Source organism: Palaemon carinicauda, chromosome 25 (genome assembly GCF_036898095.1).
Source record: "Palaemon carinicauda isolate YSFRI2023 chromosome 25, ASM3689809v2, whole genome shotgun sequence".
NCBI lineage: Eukaryota > Metazoa > Arthropoda > Malacostraca > Decapoda > Palaemonidae > Palaemon > Palaemon carinicauda.
Window position 1 is genome coordinate 92433045 of NC_090749.1, and position 13281 is coordinate 92446325.

Consider the following 13281-nt stretch of genomic DNA (forward strand, 5'->3'; position numbering starts at 1 on the left):
CATAAAGATTGGAAATTTCAATCCTGCTTTCGGATCCTTTGTTTGTCAGCGGCCAGTTCCTTAAAAAATGGACATCAATTAACCTAAACTTCCCCCACCTAAGCTAACCTACAAGAAGTGTCCTTACCTACTTAATGGGGGAGGGGGTAACACAACACTGCCGTATTCTAAGTCAGCCGTCATCATTCATGCGGGTGGCCGCTATCATACATACACCCCCTGCTTTCTATGCCACAGCTGACTTCCTACAACTTTGTGCTTTTGTTGAAATGAAATCAAGGGATATGTCCTAAGCTAAGGTAACCCAGCCTGACCAAACAATTGCCGTGTCCTTCCTTATAGAGCAGCTACAACCTCTAAGTGAATGCCTTTTGCTAGCGACTGTGTCCGTCGTTCTACAAAGGAACCCTTTCGAAAAAACGAGGTCTTAAAGAGGCACTCTCACAACGGCAATTTCTTCTTTATTTTCTTCCTGATGTAAGAACACAAGTCACTTAACATCCAATGACTATGGTATTCATTATAACATTCCTCTAAAATCATTGAATAATTAAACTAAAGGGTTTAAAAGAAGACAAGTCTCACCAAGAGGGTCCTCTGAGCTCCGACAGCCACACGATCACGCTGGGAGGGAAGCTTTGTTTGTTTACATTCTGAATCAGCTGATGTTGAATTTCTCAACAATTTCTCAGTAAAAAAAAAACAATATTTTTAAAGTAACCAACAAAAATGACAGTAATAAATGAAATATCAAATTCTTAGTGAAGATAAGAACAAAATCTATAAAATGAAACTGTTATATCAATATCGTGAATAAAAAAGGGCATTCTCTCAACATTGCATTTCTAAATATACTCCAATGTGGATTCTGATAGAGGCATAACCCTTGCAACGGCGCCTCTAGTAATCTTGTAATGTATTTGAGATTTGAGTTTATATTTCCTTTCTTTTATGTCCTTTTGTCTTTTTCTCCACATCTCTTTTAGAATTTCCTTCTTCTCTTTTATATTTCTTTCTCTATATAAAGATGATCCCAATTATACAGGTGGGAATAAAGATATCTACAATGTTTGCAAATATTGAGAAGTGGATTTTGATAGAAGGAAAAACAAATGAAAGAGCCAGAGGATACCCAGTACAGTAAAAGGAATTTTTGAACAAGTTCCAACTACACCTTATTGAGGGTTTACAGCAGAAACAGGAATAATATGGCTAGTTTAGAATAGAGTATAAAAAGGCGATGTTGTTTCGTAACACTATAACATCAGTTAAGGAGATTGTGGAAGAGCAAATAAGGGAACCATATGGGGAATGCTGGGGAAGAAGTTTATAGAAATATGCCAAAAATTATAATATTTACAATAAAATTGATACAGTAAGAAAGTATAAAAAGCAAGAACCGAAGACAGAAATTAAATGTTAATGAATTAAAAAAATGGAAGAAAATAAGAAATTAAAATGAAAACAATTAAGTTTTGTTAATGGTAAAGGCAGAAGTTATTACACAGGTGAACTTTACAGTAAGGAAGCTGTCGTAGTAAAAGAGACAAGATTTGATGAGAGAGACTTAAGAGAAATGAAAAGGATCAAATAGGCTTTGGGTGACGTTGTGCAGAGAGGCAGATGATACAACAGAGCATTAGTTTAGCTGTAAAGAAATGTTGGAAGCAGTCAGGAAGTTTGAATCGCCAACCAAAAGAAATTGTCCGATTTATTAGAAATAAAAGTATGGAATCTGTGGAAACTCTCAGAGTAATAAGGAGCTCACTGATAACTTTCTTCTTCCATGCATTCTATATTTGCTTCCATTTTGCTTATGCTGAGACTATGGTTTCCTTTTCCTTTTTTGTTGAAATGACCAGATATTGCAAAGAAGAACTTAGTTGGGGTTATTTCCTTCCTGGAAAATATCAAACTGATCATTTAGAATCCAGGTTTGGGAAATTTTCCATTACAGGGAAAAAATATAAAGCTCTTCATGGATCCAAAAGAAAGAATCATAGTGGTAGAAATGTTTTATAGCAGCAAGTCAAAGTGAGTAGAAGAGACTGGGAGAGGAGTTGGAAGACTTATGAGTAGGAGAGAAAGGAACCGTTGGAAGTGAAGAACTTATCTCTGTTCTAGGCTCGGGAGGTGAGACTTGGGGGAAAGGAGTATTTGACTGGATAATTAAAAGGATTTAGGAACTTTGAAGAGGGATAGGACTTTGGAGAAAATGGGAAGGAGTATGGGAATATGGTCTTCTAAAGACAAGGACTCTATATGCTGGGTGAGCGATTGGCTAGGATGGAAAGGAGAAAGATTAGGGGAAGGTGTTAGTGCTGGAAAGTTAAGGATTAAAGGTTTAGATTGTTATTGAGGCCTCTGTCGAGGTGCTCATTGGAGGTTTGGCCAGCTGCGATGGTGCTTCAGATGGGCTTCACTGTGAGTTGTCTTTCAGAGATGTAATCCTTCTCAGACGCTCTGGGCACCTCCTGCTCCAGGCATGATGAGAGAGCGCACAGGTGGCAGGGATATCCCTTCCTTCCTTGTAGGCATTGATGCATATGTGTGTGTGTGTGTGTGGGTGTGTGTAAGATTGTCTTACCATTGTGTAAGACACGGGCTCTTGCCTTAGGCAGCCCGTAAGAGAATATTGTTTGAAGTGTTTTTGTTATATTTATATAGTAATATTAATATGAATTTGGTGTCTGTTGGTAAACTTGATATGAAAGGGATGCAATGAATAGTGTATATAATTACTTTATAGCTTAATAGTTGGGTTACATTAAATTTAGATAGCCGAAGCTATTTAGTGTAAGGCCAAAAGTAGTGGAAGTTTAAGTGAACTACTTATCCTCATTCAGCAGCCTGGGATTTTAGTTTGGGTTCCCAGGTGGGGGTAATGGTAAGATACCATGCGTCCCACGGGCTGGAATTTGCATAGCAGATTCCAAGTCAATTGCCCGTATAACTGAATGAGGGGCAGTGCCCTCTCGCAACCACCACGCAAAGCAACAAGGGAACAAGGGGGTGACAGGCATGACAACGGAAAAAGGGCCCAGTAGGGAGGCTCCTTTTTAGGTCCACGAAAGGAAAGTTGTTGATAGACAGAGTCTATCGAGTTGGAGAGAAAGTTTTATAGTAGCGAGTCCCAGGGAAGTAGGAGATCGTGGGAAGGAATGTAAAGTAATTTAGTCAGAGGTAGAAGGGCGTAAACTATCCCAAGCAAAAGCTTAAGCAGTAGGGAGAAAGATAGGTTGAGTGCTAGCTAAGAGTAAAGAGAGCTAGCAAAAAGTGCGAAAATTTCAATAGTAATAGAATTTACAATAAAGTTAGAGTTAACGCTTAGAGCACACCTGATGGGGTTAAAAGGGTTAGAAGGATTGTGTGTGCAGGGAATAGGGGAGGAAGAAAGGAGATAGGAAAAACAAGAGCTGTTTCCTTGTGAGGAACACGGCCAAGTGATAACTATTCTTGTGGGTCGGGTGAAGTTTGCTACAGATACTGCAAATGTTGGGGCTTCTGCAAGTCTTTGTGATAGTGCCCATAACACTGGCAAGAATAACACTAAAGCAGCACCGATGTATAATCTTGGATGGGAAAGGCTACCTAAATTACAAGGTTGAGAGAAGGCAGGATTTGACGTATGAAAGTGGCGATAACTTTGTTTGATGGAGTCTTGAGTTTATTGTAGCATCCTCTGCATCTGCAATGTAGCTGAGGGAGGTGATGGAGGCTAGAGGCATAGTCACTGGATAGCTAAGGATTGCCTTCTTCTGCTTCTTTGTTGGATCAAAGAGCACCAGGGAGGATTCCATCTGTACGAGGCTAACACTTTTTTTATCCTTAGGGGTGATGACGAGTTCATCCTTGCGGTTCAGTCCGACAGTGATTTGGATGCTGGGCTTTGAGTCTACCAGGGCAGAAACTGCAGCAAATGATTTGGTATTTTCTATTGGTGTTAGCTTGAATCTCAAAAGAGGTTTCTTCTCAGCGTTTTTGGTTTCAGGCTGCTGGGATGATGGAGGAGAGCTGGACAACATAGCAGACGCTTCTTTCAGTAGCTGAGGGAGGCAATCTGGGCAGTTGTAGTCCAGATAGTGGTGGTTCTTTGGGGGTAAGATAGCTCCCTCTCTTTTGTTCTTCTCCTGTACGTCTCTTTCTCCCTATTTCCTAAATCTTTCCCATCCCGAGTACCTGCCTTTGAGCTATAAATTGGATTGTATCTGTTTATGTTAACTACTTGTTTAGTTGTTTGTGTACATACTGTTACCTGAAAACAACTTAACTACTTTACTGTAAATATAGAGATTCTGGAGGATTAGGAATAAAGCACAGCACGCAGTTTTGGAGTTTCATATTTCTACCAAAGAAAATCAACAGTATCCAGGGGTACTCTTCCTTTCCCAATATTCCCCACTTCCCTACTATTATTATTATTATTATTATTATTATTATTATTATTATTATTATTATTATTATTATTATTATTATTATTATTATTATTATTATTATTATTATTATTATTAGCTATGACCTTGGAAGTGGATTTTTTTGTCTCTGTGACAGTGGAGAGGGGGCTAGATGCCGTGAGTGGAGCTTGTGCTGTGGGTGATGGTGATTGCTGTGTGGCAGGGGATTCTGAAGAGGGCAGAACCCACTTTGTGGCAGGAGACTTCAGAGAAGGCTGAGCTGTGTTGGCAGTGGGTAGCTTGCAGTCATATATTTTAGTGGGCACTTTTAACACGTGTCTGGGCGAGTTGACTTATTGCTGTAGTTGGAGTCACTTTTGCCCATTTGGCAGTCACATCTAGATATATCCTTGCAGTAGAGCTCTGAACGAATAAAGAAATATAATAAGTGGTCTGGAGCACTCTATCCAATTATGAGAGATGTATGCGTCCCTATAGAAGTAAAGAAAACCATATTTGAAGGATTACTAACACCAATAATGACATATGGATCAGAGAGCTGGACCATGACAGTCAAAGATAGGAGCAGAGTCCAAGCTTCAGAGATGAAAACCCTGAGAACAATAATGCACAAAACAAGAAGAGATAGAATAAGAAATGTAGATTTTAGAAGGATGGTTGGGGTATCTCCTATGTTGGACAAGATTGAGAAGGGACAGCTGAGATGGCTGGGACATTTAATGAGAATGGATGGAAATAGAATTGCAAGGAAGAGATGGGACTGGACGCCTGGTGGGAGGAGATCAAGAGGTAGACCCCGTAAAGGTTGGAGGGATGGAATTGAAGAGATTCTGACAAAGAATAACATGCCAACAATTGAACAGCTGAGAAGAGAGGGAATTTTTGAAAACAGAATTGAGTGGAGAAGACAACTGATTCCACTGACAGGCCGAAAGCCTACCTGGGAGTGGAAGTGAAGTGAAGTGAAGTGAAGAGCTCTGTACAATGGCGGGCTTGAAAAGGGCACAACTCTCTTGTGAAATGGCCAAGGCCTGGAACAGTCATGGTGAGAGTATGACTCTGTTGGCCAGGAAGGACAAGAGTTAAATTGAAATTCTTAGCTAGCGAAGACAATCGCATGTGGCTGGGCCCCTAAGCAAAGGCTACAAGTCCATCAAGCAAAAGGTAGCAAATGGTGATAATTATTAATCACATGATATCAAGCAATTGATTTTTGCTTAAGCATTTGCTACTTGAGGCTGTCTTGAGCTTCTGCTTTTACTTACAAGCTTTTGCTCTAGGCAAAATTTAATGCTTGCTCGATTTTCATTCATTATTATCAACGTACTTGTTTGTTAGCTTGCTTTACCCTATGTAAGGCACGGGCTCTTGCGTCAGCAGCTTGCTTGCTTTTTAAATTGCCCAGTAATGTTTTGTTATATGGTATATATTTTCTTATTATAGAATTTATTAGATATATTATATAAAGTCATTTTGGTTTTGTTTTGATAATAACAGTCAATATTGATAATTTTATCTGAATATCTCCTTGTTCCTCCAAGTTGCATTGAACTAAAGTTAAGCTCTGCAGGTTAACGAAACTTTTGTTTTCACAGCTTAGAGGTTTTTGAAAACATTGATATTGTTATCTTTATTATTACATTATATTTTCGTTATTACTTTACATATTCAGATGCACAATGAATAACAGATGAATCATCACATTAAAATAATGTTAATTTCCTAATATGTTTATTGGTGTTAATTTCTGTGTCATGTTGAGAAGCTCTTGGCTCTGTTGGCTTTGATAGGGCTGTGAATAAGAAATAAGGGCCTACGTTCTCTTGCTAACTTCCCTTGATATAAATGAACCAAAATAGATATTATTTTTCTTGTTGCATATAAAATAAAGTTTTCAAAAACGTATAGTTAAATTCTCTCTCGGAATCTCCACGAAAAAAGAAAAATGAAATTCTACTGTTTGACTTTGAAGAAACTTTGCTTCGAGAAATAAGTATAGATATAATAATTGATATGGACTAATATTCTTAAGTAAAATTGATTAATTTAATAGAATTTTAATATTTCATTATATTCTATCAAAAATATATTATATTATGAAATATTAGGAGGATAATTATATAAGATTTATATTGTCAGATTTTATGTCCTCAGTTACGACAGGCTACTCCAAATTCATTACATCCTTGTACAAGTTTACTTTGTCTGATTTGATTGGATTCTATCTTTGAAAGGTGAAGAGACTTAATGGCCACTTCCCTATAAGGACTCGTTATTAACTCTGCGGGCATCATCCATCCTTCCTCTCTGACTCTCTTCGCAAGATTGTCGCTCAATGTTCCCATATAAGAATCCCAGGCAACGCAACTTCTGGATCAACCTTACGAGATTTTGGGGCACAGTGTAAAATCCGGACGTCGGATGCCGTCCGGGAGAATAGAAAATCGCTTGTATCACCGGGAAAAACGCGAAAATACACCTCTTTTTCGTGACTGGTAATGCTCACTGATACTTTCTATTATTTTACGAATAAATGTTCGAAAAATATTGGTTTATTTTCATGTTATTGAGAATAATCTCAATCGGACGTCAACATTACACTATTTAACTGGCCGCTATTTTACCCTGTTAGGATAAAAGCTGGACGTCGCCAATCAGCAGTCACAGATAAGAATTTACTCGGCTGTAAAGTAACATAAGGAGAAAGGGCCACCACTCCCTTTACCCTGCATTTAGTTGCCAATAGGTATAGTATGATCCACTAACCAATTAAAATTAATGTAAAGGTAAATGTAAAAAGTTTTATCACAGACACAAAAAATTTCTAGAAATTTACAACAATGATATCCTAATTGCACTTGTCTCGACCTAACAAACAACATGTTAGAATAGTTTATTTTGAAAGTTACATGAGACTACAAGTAGAAATACAACAAAAGCAGTTTTACATATAGTGTAATGTTGGCGTCTAATTGAGATTATTCTCAATAACATGAAAATAAACCAATATTTTTCGAACATTTATTCAGAAAATAACAGAAAGTATCAGTGAACATTACCAGTCACAAAAAAGAGGTGTATTTTCGCGTCTTTCCCGGTGATACAAGCGGTTTTCTATTCTCCTGGACGGCGTCCGACGTCCGGATTTTACACTGTGCCAGAAAGGAGTCTCCATCCCAGGGCCTTTTCTCCATTGCCATGCCTGTCAATCTCTCCCTTTTTTCCCCTGTTGTTTGCTTAGTGGTAGCTAGAGGGTCCTGTCCCTCATTCAGTTATACGGGCAAATTGACTAGGAATCTGCTATGCAAATTCCTGCCCGTGGGAAGCATGGTGTATAGCCATTACCCCCACCTGGGAACCAATATCCCAGTCTGCTAAATGAGGATAAGCAGTTCACTCGAAACTACCATTACTTTTTGGCCTTACATCAATTAGCTTCGGCTATCTAAATCTAACGTAGCTCAAACCATCAGTTTGTAAAGTAATTATAGTCTCATTTTAATTTTCAATCCCTTTATTATTGAACAAGACACTGTAACCCTTTCAAGTTCCAAGCTATCATTGTTAATTCTAATTGCCTAAATTAAAACAATATTCTTTCACGAGCTGCCCAGCGGCAAGAGCCCGTGTCTTACATAAGGTAAGGCAATCTACACACACACACACACACACACACACACACACACACATACACACATTACAGAGAAGTTGTACTGTATGTGCATGATCAGAGTGTTCTTGTATGTTTGCTGTAATGTGATGGATGTTTGTTGGTTTGTAACGACTAATTGCATTACATTTAATGTGAGAAACGACCAGCAGATTGTATATCCTTTCTTGACTTCCCAACATCAAGATGTGATTATTATTGCAACAAAGAATTATTTGTAATTCATGACAATTGATAGTGTGTTAAAGGTGCTTTGAATCATTATAAAATAAACATACACACTGTTTGAAAAATATCAAATGCATAAATAATGATATTAGTTAATTAACTACAACACCCTCCCCATTGTTTGTGAATTAGAGGCTGACATTCAACAATTTCAAGTGGCCTAAACACAGTGACAGATAGGGGTGGCAATTCCATACTACAATAACTAACACACCCTGGAAACAAATGAAACACACATAATGACCTGACTTTACATAATGGCCTGATCACTGCATATACGACGAGGAGATCACCCCATAGAACCTAATACTGTTAACACACCTATTGCCATATAAGGTAAACGAGTCAGTCAGCGTATTTACGTGAATCTGTTTCACTCCACAGCAACCAAAATACGATTCCAACTTGGTCGCGCGATCTGGGAATCTTCACATTGCGCAGCACCAAATGAGAATATTCCAACACGGTGCTGATTCTGAGATGGGTCGCAACATATATATACATATATATATATATATATATATATATATATATATATATATATATATATATATATATATATATATATATATATATATATATATATATATATATATATATATACTCAAACTTAGGAAATTATCAACGAATAAATTACTTGAATTTATATTGTAATTCAGTTTTACTAGAAAAGATTAGTCAATATCAATCATAAAATCTATATATATAACTTGTCATTCCCAAAGAATTGTTTTACTAAAGTTGGAAAGGTTGACGTCTGTATCGCTCAGTAGGGCATGTAGGCCTACCAATTAAACCTTATTGCCTGAGGTATAACTGACCCAGTATTCAAATGATCTGATTTCCATTCAACTATTAACCTTGTCGTATATTTGTCCATCTTTTTTATAAAACTCTTTTTGGGGGAGATGTGAGATTGCATAGAAGTACGATATGTTTTCCCCACTTAAGGGGACTTCTGTACATCTTCCTATTCATTCAGACAAAGTCAGTCATAGTGTGGCTTGCTCTCCGACGAAACCTAGATTAGGAAAAATTGGTCTACAGGGGAGAGACCATAAGGTCTCTTCACCTCTCAAAGATACAATCTAGCCAGTTGGCCGCCCTTGCTAGTAACTCGTCCGCCGAATTGAAGACTACCCTCTCACAACTGGTGACATAAAACCTTACAATTCTATTTTTATACAATATTTTCCTAATATTTCATAATATGATATATTTCCGATAAGATATAATAAAAATACTAAAATTTATCATAATTACACAAATTTACTTAAGAATATTAGTCCATATCAGTTATCATATCGATACTCATTCCTCTAAGCAAAGTTTCTCCAAAGTCAAATAATATAATTCCATTTTTTTTTTCGTGGAAATTCCGAGAGAATTTAACTATACGTTTTAGAAACTCCATTGTAATAATTCATCAGTTATTCATTGTACTTCTGAATATGTTAAGTGTAGGAGATGAATAACGACAATATAATGTATCTATAGAAATATCAATATTAATGTTTTCAAAAACCTCTAAGCTGTGAAAACAAAAGTTTCGATAACCTGCAGAGCTTAACTTTAGTTCAATGTAACTTGGAAGAACAAGTAGATATTCAAATAAAATTATCAGTATTGACTGTTATTATCAAAACAAAACCCAAATTATTTCATATATCTAATAAATTGTATAATGAAAAAATATATACCATATAACAAAACATTACTGGGCAATCTAAAAAGCAAGCTGATGCAAGTCCTCCCAATCCCCCTCTCTTGCTATCCAGGAGATCACTTCTCACTCCTCACCAACCACACCTACCATTCCATCACCTCAATCACCCGTACCTTCCACATCCTCTACTTCAGTCCCCGCACCTATCATACCACTCACCCCATCCGTCATCCCATCATCCACACTCACCCCATCCACCTCATCCACTTCATCCTCCGAGGTCAAGGCAATTGCCTTTGCCCCTAGGGACCCAAGACAATACTCTTCAACCTACACCATGGAGTAAGAGTTCTGAACTGGAACTCAGCCGGTGTTAGATCAAAGATCTCCTCCCTAATTGCAGTATGCAAAACTGAGAATGTAGATGTCATCCTGCTACAAGAAACCAATCTTCCAGCAGGAAAGAAACTAAAAGTCCCAGGCTACAATGCCTACATCGCACCACAGATAGGTACAGACAGAGACCTAGCTACATTAGTTAAAACTAGCATACCAACAACAAGGTTACACAACCCTATTCCCTGTGGCACCAACATAGAGACACTAGCAGTAACAATAACATGACTGAATCAAAAAATAGACATATACAACATATACAGAAAATTACATAGGGAGGATACAGGAGAGTTACAACTAACTCAACTCTTTGCTCACACAGAAAGAACACCAACAATTATCTGCGGGGATTTTAATGCACATCACCCCATACTATCATCCCCATCAATGACAAACCCCTCAGGGGAACACATAGCTTTTGCCCTGGATGAATTTGAGGGAGTCTCCCTCCTAAACACAGGGCAACCTACACACATAAGAGGTGGAAGACTGGATCTGACTTTTGCCACAACAGCCATTAGACATCTAACCAAGTGGCAAGTACACTCGACCCTGATAAGTGATCACTTTGCCACAGTGACAGAATTGGACTTACAACAACTACCTCCAATCCCACCACCCCCACCAAGATGGAACCAGGACCTAGCAGACTGGGTCTGCTTTCAAACAACCATAGAGGAATGGGCAATCAGCTACGTTCCTCCAGAGGACATAGATCAACTAGAAAAAGACCTAGTAGAGGCCTTTCACAATGCAGCCAACAGAGCTATGCTACTAAAAACAACACAAGGTAGTTACACTTACAAAGACTCCTGGTACTACTGCCCAGAAGTCAGAAGACTAAAAACCAGACTAAACAGAGTCACAAAAATATACAGAAGAAGATCCACAGTAGATAACAGAGAGCTACTACAAACAGTCAGAACTGAAACAAACGAAAGAATCCATGAAATCAGAATTGAAAAATGGATGGAATGGTGTTCAAGCCTGTCAGGATACACCACTCTAACTCAGCTTTGGAAATGGCTAGGCAGAGTAGCCGGAAAAAAGAGAAAGACACCAATTGCCACACACCCACACCCACATGAGGAGGCTGAAAGAATTGCAACATCCTTTGCAAAGAGAACACTGTCAATCAATCTCTCCCCCGAAACCAGAATGCAACAAGAGCAACTGGCGCCATCGAGATGGGAAGAGATCAACACAGCCTGCCTTCAGCAGGATGACACAGACACCCCATACACAGTTGAGGAGCTAAGAGCAGTACAAAAGACAGGGAAAGACACTGCACCTGGAGCTGACAAAATCACCTACACAATGATCAAACACATGGGTCCAGCAGGAGAAACTGCATTCCTAAGATTACTAAACAAAACACACCTAGAGCACATAAGGCCTCAAACCTGGAGACAACAAGATACGCAGCCAATCCCCAAGCCAAAGGATCCAACAAATCCTAGGCCAATAGCCTTGGTATCCTGTATAGAAAAAACAGGAGAAAAAATGGTCTTAAACAGATTAAAGTACAAAATTGGCCCCCTAAACAAGCAGCTATATGCATATCAGGAGGGAATTGGAACCTCTGAATGCATCACAGATGTATTAAGCTGCATAAATCAAAACAAGGCAACAATAGTCTTCATAGACTTTGAAAAAGCCTTCGAGCTTGCAAGCCCAGTTGCAGTGCTGCAATCAGTAGCTAAAAAAGGAGTCAAAGGACACCTACTAGCATGGACTAAAAACTACATGCTAGGAAGGCAAGCCAGAGTCAAATTTCAAGGAGTGATATCCACATATCATGAATTGGAAAATGGTACGCCACAAGGAGGAATTCTAAGCCCCCTCCTTTTCAACATCCTCATGGAAAATATAGCCTCACTTCAGCTACCTGAAGGAGTTAATATATTTATCTATGCAGATGATGTATGTGTAATAGCTCGAGGGCCAGTCAGGACAATAAAAATGCAAAGAGCACTCAATGCCATCAGCCACAAATCCAATGAGCTTGGACTAAAAATTAACATTGCCAAAACAAAAGCAATGACAATCAAAGCCCCAAACCCCGTACAACCACTCACAATAGGAATGGAACCCCTAGAATGGGTGGACCGATACACATACCTCGGGGTAATAATAGACAAACAGCTCACTTTCAAGCAAGAGATAAAATATCTCAAGGAAAGAACAAATGCCAGAAATGCAGCTATGAGATATATGTGCAGGCTCAAGGATGGAGCAAATGAACACGTCCAAAAGAAATATTATCTAGCCTGTTCCAGATCACTAGTAGACTATGCTGCCCCAACACTCCTGGGACTAACAGATCTACAAAAAAGCACAATTGAAGTGATTCAAAACAATGCCATGAGGCTCATGTTGGGAGCCCCAATGTGGACAAGACTTTGCAACCTAAGGTTGGAAACCGGACTACCAACCCTCGAAGACAGAATTGCACTAAGAAATGCAAGCATAGTTGCAAAGATGTTCCTGTCAGACAGAGACTCAATCACCAAAAGACGAGTAAGAGAGGAACTATCCAAACATCCTGAAGTACAAACCCCAGATTCTTATGGCAAAGACCATAGCGATAACATCAAAAGACTTGGCCTTACAGAAACAATCCTACAATTAAAACCTGACACAGCACAAAGTACTATACACATTCCACCATGGAAAAAACAAGTTGCTAAATTCAACTACACCAAACTCCCAAGGGCAAAAGAAAACTGCACAATAGAAGAACTCAGAAACGCAGCAGAAGCAGCTATAACCTCTGTAGAAACAACAGGGGCACAGATCTACTATACTGATGGTACAGTAGATCCTGGAACCCAAACAGCAGGAGCGGCAGTTCACTCCTGCAAGTTCACAGCTTGCTGGAGAACATCCAATAATGTCTCCACCCT

The 13281-nt window shown here is 38.7% G+C and overlaps 1 protein-coding gene across 8 annotated transcripts in view; it reads right to left on the reverse strand.

The window, feature by feature from the left end:
* LOC137618708 (zinc finger protein 454-like) overlaps positions 1 to 13281 on the reverse strand; it is a 584206-nt gene that overhangs the window by 123931 nt on the left and 446994 nt on the right. For 5 of the 8 annotated variants that reach the window (XR_011039808.1, XR_011039807.1, XM_068348865.1 and 2 more), the window contains exon 1: positions 586 to 702. The exons of 2 other annotated variants lie outside the window; for them this stretch is intronic. The gene's annotated coding sequence lies outside the window, so the exon portion shown is untranslated. Of the gene's footprint in view, positions 1 to 585; positions 703 to 13281 lie in introns of those variants that run through there. One more of the 8 variants, XM_068348867.1, reaches the window with a different exon arrangement.